The sequence below is a fragment of the Procambarus clarkii genome, unplaced genomic scaffold (assembly GCF_040958095.1).
Source record: "Procambarus clarkii isolate CNS0578487 unplaced genomic scaffold, FALCON_Pclarkii_2.0 HiC_scaffold_1219, whole genome shotgun sequence".
Taxonomy (NCBI): domain Eukaryota; kingdom Metazoa; phylum Arthropoda; class Malacostraca; order Decapoda; family Cambaridae; genus Procambarus; species Procambarus clarkii.
In genome coordinates this window covers 26,596-35,567 of record NW_027190249.1, presented here as the reverse complement: position 1 = coordinate 35,567, position 8,972 = coordinate 26,596, and positions in this window count along the sequence as shown.

Below are 8,972 nucleotides of genomic sequence, written 5' to 3'. Positions count from 1 at the left end.
ATAGCCATATAAGAAGGAAGATGTCGGTAAATGACCAAGTGACAAGACTGAGGAAAACAGAAGGGGCATATACAGAAAGCGACAAGGAAATCTGCGAGGTACTGAATGCAAAATTCCATGGAGTGTTCACAACCGAGCCTGAGCAGCTCCCATTGTTAGAAGAGATTACCCAAGATGAAAGACTATCAGATATAGAGGTGACAGCAGAGGATGTAATGAAACAGTTGACAACACTGGATGCAAATAAAGCTGTTGGACCAGACAAAGTATCACCGTGGATACTTAAAGAGGCAGCGCAGGCTCTCAGCGTGCCTCTGGCAATGATCTTTAATGAGTCACTTATGTCGGGAGAATTGCCCAGTTGCTGGAAGGAGGCAAATGTCGTACCGATTTTCAAAAAGGGTGATAGGGAGGAGGCGCTTAACTACAGACCCGTATCACTGACAAGCATCCCCTGCAAAATACCTGAAAGAATAATTAGGCTAAGACTTGTTGAGCACCTGGAGAGCATTGGGTTTGTAAACAAGCACCAACATGGGTTCTGGACAGGGAAATCATGCCTAACAAACCTTTTAGAATTCTATGATAAAGTAACAAGGATAAGGCAGGACAGAGAAGGCTGGGCAGACTGCATATTTCTTGACTGCCAAAAGGCCTTTGATACAGTACCGCACATGAGACTGCTATACAAACTTGAGAGGCAGGCAGGAGTAAGCGGAAAGGCCCTAGTATGGGTGAAGAACTACCTAACAGGAAGGAGCCAGAGGGTAATGGTAAGGGGCGAGAAGTCGGACTGGCGAACAGTAACAAGTGGAGTACCTCAAGGATCGGTGCTGGGACCAATCCTCTTTCTAATTTACGTAAATGATATGTTTACAGGAGTGGAATCATACATGTCAATGTTTGCAGATGACGCAAAATTAATGAGAAGAGTTGTGACAGACGAGGATTGTAGGATCCTCCAAGAGGACTTAAACAGGCTGCAGAGATGGTCAGGGAAATGGCTACTGGAGTTTAACACCAGTAAATGTAAAGTTATGGAAATGGGATCAGGTGACAGGAGACCAAAGGGACAGTACACAATGAAGGGGAACAGCCTACCTGTAACGATTCGAGAAAGAGACCTGGGAGTGGATGTGACACCTAATCTAACTCCTGAGGCACATATAAATAGGATAACGACAGCAGCGTACTCTACACTGGCGAAAATTAGAACTTCATTCAGAAACCTAAATGAGGAAGCTTTTAGGGCGCTTTACACTGCCTACGTGAGACCCGTCTTAGAGTATGCCGCGCCATCATGGAGCCCCCACCTGAAGAAACACATAAAGAAACTGGAGAAGGTTCAGAGGTTTGCGACGAGGCTTGTCCCAGAGCTACGAGGGATGGGATATGAAGAGCGGCTGAAGGAACTGAACCTTACGACACTAGAGAAAAGAAGGGAGAGAGGAGATATGATAGGGACATATAAAATACTCAGGGGAATTGACAAAGTGGAAATAGATGAAATGTTCACACGTAATAATAACAGAACGAGGGGACATGGGTGGAAACTGGAAACTCAGATGAGTCACAGAGATGTTAGGAAGTTTTCTTTTAGCGTGAGAGTAGTAGAAAAATGGAATGCACTTGGGGAACAGGTTGTGGAAGCAAATACTATTCATACTTTTAAAACTAGGTATGATAGGGAAATGGGACAGGAGTCATTGCTGTAAACAACCGATAGCTAGAAAGGCGGGATCCAAGAGTCAATGCTCGATCCTGCAAGCACATATAGGTGAGTACATATAGGTGAGTACACACACACACACACACACACACACACGCACGCACACTCACACACGCACGCACGCACGAAAAATTAAATGCAGATGAGAAACCCATGGTTTAATCAGAGTTGTAAGCTAGCAAAGAAACTAAGTAAAAGGGCATGGAGAAACTATAGAAACAACAGAACACTAGAGAGCAGAGAAAGATACCAGAGCGCCAGGAATGAATACGTCAGGGTGAGAAGAGAGATAGAGAGGCAATATGAAAATGACATAGTGAGCAAGGCAAAGACTCAACCCAAGCTGATGCATAGCCACATCAGGAGGAAAACAACAGTGAAGGAAAAGGTAATGAAACTGAGGATAGGAGCAGAAAGATTCACTACAAACGAAGAGGAAGTGTGCGAGGAACTCATTAAGAAATTTCAGGAGGTTTTCACTTCAGAGCAAGGAGAAGTCCCAGAGATAAGGGAGGGAATACCAAACCAGATACCACTAGAGGAGTTTGTGATTACCAGTGTGGAGGTGAGGAAGCATCTGCTAGATTTGGATGTGACAAGGCTATAGGCCCGGATGTAATCACACCATGGATTCTAAAGGAAGGAGCACAAGATCTGTGTCTGCCACTCTCCATGGTGTACAACAAATCACTGGTAACAGGTGAACTGCCAAAAATTTGGAAGACGGCTAATGTAGTCCCAATATACAAGAAGGGTGATATTGTGTTAAATACATACAAGAAGGGTGATAGGCAGGAGGCACTGAGCTACAGGCCAGTGTCCCTAACTTGCATTCCATGCAAGATGATGGAAAAGACTCTGCGAAAAAAGCTAATGGAACATCTGGAGCGGAGGAACTTTGTAACACAACATCAGCATTGGTTCAGAGATGGCAAATCATGCATTAATTGGTTTAATTGAGTTCTATGACCAGGCAACAAAAATCAGGCAAGAGAGAGAGGGCTGGGCAGACTGCATATTTCTGGACTACCAGAAAGCTTTTGACACACTACCACATAAGAGACTAGTGCACAAACTTGAGATGCAGGCAAGAGTGAAAGGGAAGGTACTGGATAAGGAAGTACCAGGACACAGCGAGTCGCAGTGAGGGGTGAGGTCTCAGAGTGGCGGGGAGTCACCAGCGGAGTCCCACAGGGATCAGTCCTTGGACCTATACTATTCCTGATATACGTAAATGATCTCACAGAAGGAATTGACTCGTTCCTCTCGATGTTTGCTGATGATGCAAAAATTATGAGGAGGATCACGACCGAGGAGGATAGTATGAGGCTACAAGAAGACCTAGACAAACTGAAGAAATGGTCCAACAAATGGGTACTAAAGTTCAACCCAAGTAAATGTTAGGTAATTAAACTAGGAGGCCAGTCACTGGATACCGAATGGGAGATGAAGTCCTTCACGAAACGGACAGAGAGAAAGATCTAAGAGCTGATATCACGCCAAACCTGTCTCCTGAAGCCCACATCAAAGGAATAATATCAGCGGCCTATGCGAGGCTGGCTAACATCAGAACTGCTCTCAGAAACCTGTGCAAGGAATCCTTCAGAACCTTGTATACCACATATGTAAGGCCAATCCTGGAGTATACAGCCCCAGAATGGAGCCCGTATCTAGTCAAACACAAGACAAAGCTGGAAAAAGTTCAGAGGTATGCCACTAGGCTAGTCCCAGAACTAAGAGGCTGACTTATGAGGACCGACTACGTGAACTGCACCTCACGTCGCTGGAAGACAGAAGAGCTAGGGTAGACATGATCACAACATACAAAATGGTCAGGGGAATTGACAAGGTGGACAAGGATGGATTATTTTAGGCGGGTGGCACACGCACAAAGGGACACATGTGGAAGCCGAGTACCCAAATGAGCCACAGAGACATTAGAAAGAACGTTTTCAGTATCAGAGTAGTTAGTAAATGAAATGCATTAGGAAGTGGTGTGGTGGAGGCTGACTCCATACACAGTTTCAAATGTAGATATGATAGTGCCCAGTAGGCTCAGGAATCTGTACATCAGTTGATTGACGGTTGAGAGGCGGGACCAAAGAGCCAGAGCTCAACCCCTATAAGCACAATTAGGTGAGTACACACACACAAGCAAGCACGCAAGAAAGCAAGCACTCAAGCAAGCACGTACCCACGCATGCACTCACGCACGCACTCATGAACGCACACACACACACACACACACACACACACATACACATACACATACACACACACATACACATACACATACACACACACACACACACACACACACACACACACACACACACACACACACACACACACACACACACACACACACACACACACACACACACACACACACACACACACACACACACACACACAGGAGGTATCACAGGAAAAGTAAAATAAACACAAATAAGACATAAATGAAAATCAAACACTCTAACATTGGAAAAATTATTGAAATGGAAATAATTTTCTTTTTCTTTTACAGAATTCTTCAAAGTTTTCATGATCATTTAATCATGGTTGTGGTTCTGGACCTAGACGACCGGGGGAAGACCATCATTAGAAACCAGGGACCTATGGCGTTTTAAGACAATCAGATTGGCTAAAACGCGGATCCTCCTTTTTGTTCTGTTAATAGCACCCTGCTGTTCCTGAGAGAGAAACAAACATTATTCTAATCTTACAGTAAACAATAATTATGTAAGTCTCGATTTAAAAAATCTTGCCCAAACGTTCATGATTGTTTTTAAGTGTACTAGGTAAGATAAGTGTCTTGCTTCACTATCATAAAACACAAGTCTTATATGTGGCATTTTGGGAGAAGCCGGAGTACAGTACTGTATAAGTCTGGTAGTTGGGGGGGGGGGTTGCTGCGATACAACCCCATGTAATTCCAGAGAAGACGGGCACGTATACAACCCTTACAGTCACAATTATATTTTATACAATTATAAAACAAGTGTGTGAGGATGGGTGGAGCGGACATGCAATACAGGACCAGTGTGAGATGTGGGAGGGCAAGACACAGTCCAGCAATCACTTCCGGAATCAACACAGCAAATTTACTGTTTTACCGAAATCCAGCTGAAAAACATCCTGAAGATCATGGCAGAGACCATTATCAATTGCCTACAGAAGATGAAGAACGCCTCACAACAACAGACTCAAGAAATCACTTGTGTAATAATGGACAAGATCCTGCAGCAGACCACAGTTACACAAGAAACAGAATGAGACAAGACAGAGCACAAGAGGACAAACAACGCGACATGGACATACAGACAACCAACAACAGTCGGGTAGTCAAGACGCCAGACCATAAAAATCCACAAAAACAACTGCAAGAAGTAGTGGCAACTCAAGATCAACGGAATCATTCAACACAAGAGACAGACAATAAACTTAAGTCAGTGAACCATCACTTGGCCAAGTCCCAAGTCCAAACTGGATTGGTAACTGACAAATTTAAAAAACTCTTCACAAGTCAGAGTCTTTCCTTGTGTAGCTTCTGGGGTTCAATGGCCCCTCGGCCCGCCGGTTAGTCGTATGGTCAAAAAAAGATTTTGGACGCGGCTGCTCGCAGCCTGACGTATGAATCACAGCCTGGTTGATCCGGTAATTCTTGGAGGTGTTTGTCAAGGTCTTTCTTCAATTATTTGAGCGGCCGGCTTGTTATGCTACTTACGTGTAGCTGGAGTGTGTGTCAACTTTTAAGCGGTCCCAATAATTAAGATGACTTATAGAGTGCATTCTGAAGTAGAGTTGAAGTAGAAATTCTGGTTGCAATTCTTTTAACCATGTCGTAGCTCAGTCGATTAGGGCAGCGTCTGGGAGGCTCTCGGACGTTGGTTCGAACCCTCGTTACGGCCCATATGGATTTGTTCATTTGATGCATCACGCTATTGTCATTTCTGTGTGTAATGAAGTAAGGGCGAAGAGGTAGAACGGCCTATTGACAGAGCTCGAGTGCATGGGGTAATTGCGTAAAATCATGGTTTGTGTCTCCGAGAGGCTGCAGGGTCCAAGTAAAATCAGAAGAACTTCTGGATGCAATTCTTTTAACCTTGTAACTCAGTCGATTAAGGCAGTGTATGGGATGCTCTCGGACTTAGGTTCGAACCCTCGTCACTGCCTTTGTGGATTTGTTCATGCAGGAAATTCTGTAGTTAGTTGGAGACTCTCAAACGGGTGTTCAACTTTACAAACAGAAATGCTAGCCATTCAAAAGGCTTTGGAACATACTCTTGCTGAACACAGACAACATGTTAACATACATACAGATTCGAGAACTGCCACTGAAGCCTTCCAACAAGAACACATACGTGATAACATCCATCTGACCACAAACGTCATAGCATTAATGTAAAGATTCAAAGGTCAAGGCCGTCGGGTACTTATCAACTTGGTTCCAAGTCATGTGGGATTAATAGGGAAGGATATTGTACACAAAGTTTCAAAACTTGCAACTAAGAGAAGAAATATAGACATTTACATTTCACAGAGTCCATCACGATTTAAGTGAGTACAGTTAATTTAAATAGAGTAATGCGGAAGATGTACAGTGACCACAACAAAGCAGCAGCAACATCAGGATCTGCGGTTTTGTGCAAGAATTAAACTAACTATGAACCACTTATTTTGATAAAAGGAAGCCGTAGAACAACATAAGTACACTTATATAGCATCAAGCTTCGATACCCATGTGCATGGAAAATAGGCATACAGGTTCCAGAAGTTGGGAGGAAATGTCAGCACTGTGGAGAAATGCCCGACACACACCACTGAAACATTATCTAACAGTGCAGTCACAAACCAAATATGATAACTATGATTCAACAGAGCAGAAGAAGTTGTCAAACACATGCAGCATATTCATACTGAAACGAACATACAAGTCATAAATACTCATACTCTGCCTAAATAAAACAGAAACAAAAACAAGTAACACATAGTGGGCCAGCCAGAGGCTTAAGGCCAATGCCAGAATAACACTGAAACAAATAAAAATAAAAATGTGTTAGTCTACTGTACTTTGAAGAGTCGGTGTTAGTTTATTGAGCTTTGAAGGGCAGGTGTAAGTCTACCGAGCTTTGCAGGGCAGGTGTTATTCTACTGTGCTTTGAAGGTCAGGTGTTAGTCTACTGTGCTTTGAAGGTCAGATGTTAGTCTACCGAGCTTTGAAGGTCAGGTATTAGTCTACTGTGCTTTGCAGGGCAGGTATTAGTCAACTGTGCTTTGCAGGGCAGGTGTTAGTCTACTGTGCTTTGAAGGTCATGTGATATTATACTGTGCTTTGAAGGTCAGGTCTTAGTCTACTGTGCTTTGAAGGTCAGGTCTTAGTCTACTGTGCTTTGAAGGTCAGGTGCTAGTCTACTGTGCTTTGAAGGTCAGGTGCTAGTCTACTGTGCTATGAAGGTCAGGTGCTAGTCTACTGTGCTCTGAAGGTCAGGTGCTAGTCTACTGTGCTTTGAAGGGCAGATGCTAGTCTACTGTGCTCTGAAGGTCAGGTGCTAGTGTACTGTGCTTTGAAGGTCAGGTACTAGTGTACTGTGCTTTGAAGGTCAGGTGCTAGGGTACTGTGCTCTGAAGGTCAGGTGCTAGTCTACTGTGCTTTGAAGGTGAGGTATTAGTGTACTGTGCTTTGAAGGTCAGGTATTAGTGTACTGTGCTCTGAAGGTCAGGTGTTAGTATACTGTGCTTTGAAGGTCAGGTGTTAGTCTACTGTGCTTTGAAGGTCAGGCGTTAATGTACTGTGCTCTGAAGGTCAGGTATTAGTGTCGTGACGCTGAACCCCGGTTCATTCCGAACACAGCGAATACACAACACATAACATCTTGCCTCAGCAACCGTTACTACCACCTATACTCCTACACACACCAGACCCTTGAGGCGTACCACTCGGTTTGTACTGGAACACAATGAATGAACATATGGAAGGTATTTAAAGGCCGTCGGGTTTTGTCATTTAATTACAAAGAATAGACTCTGACAAATAAATACATATTAACATACTATATTAGGTCAATACACTTCCAATACCCATAGACCACTTGACCTCCGCGATCACCAGCCACACTCGTAACTTCCGCCTAAGTCCCTAATACGGAATGATTACTACAACGCTCCACACCCGGATAGTCTTTCATTCAATACTCACATACTGCAGACTTAACTTCGTCACTAAGATCACATCAGGTTCTCGCATAGCTGTCTGCTACACTTCGCTGCTGCCGCAAACGGGGATCCAGAGGACTTGCCAGTTCAACTCCCACAATCAGACAGACTTTAGCCAACCATGGCCTCAAACATTTCACCACGCCTCTCGAGGAAGGTATAATCCGATTAACCTTATCCCTAGAGCGGTAATCTCGTTCCTAGAAGCCTGACGAAGAATAATTCCTATTTCCAGGAATTATTAATTTGGCTAAACAGCTTCGGTCTTAATCCATTGACCTTTCTTAGATATGTGATCCGTAGTCTGTCTACTTAACATGTACTTCCAATCATCATTCGTTAAGTGTTGTAGTAATGATCCTCTAGCTAATAATTCCTACTAACTTGTGGATTACAACATTAGTCTACTGTGCTTTGAAGGGCCATTGTAAATCTACGGTGCTTTGCAGGTCAGATGCAAGTCTACTGTGCTTTAAGGTCAGGTGTTAGTCTTCTAAGCTTAGAAGATCAGGTGTTAATCTTATAAACCTTGAAGGTCAGAAGTGAGCCAACTGTGCTTTGAAGGACAAGTGTTTGTCTACTAAACTTTGAGGGTCAAGTGAGAGCAAACTGTACTCTAAAGGGCTGGTGTTAATCTACTGTGCTTTGAATGGCAGGCATTAGTATATTTAGCTCTGAAGGTCACGTATTAGTGTATTGAACTTTGAAGGTAACTTATTAATCTATTGATCTTTGAAAGTCAGGTATTAGTCTACTATACTTTGAAAGTAAGTTGTTAGTCTATTGTGTTTTAATTGTTGTCTTAGTCTTCTCTGCTTAGCAAGTACGGTTTTGGCTACTAAGATTTGAAGATCATGTGTTAGTCTACTAATCTTTTGAAGTTAGGTGTTAGTCTACTAATCTTTTGAAGTTAGGTGTTAGTCTACTAAACTTTTGAAGTTAGGTGTTAGTCTACTAATCTTTTGAAGTTAGGTGTTAGTCTACAAAGCTTTGAAGGTCAGGTATTACTCTACTCTGATTTGAGGGT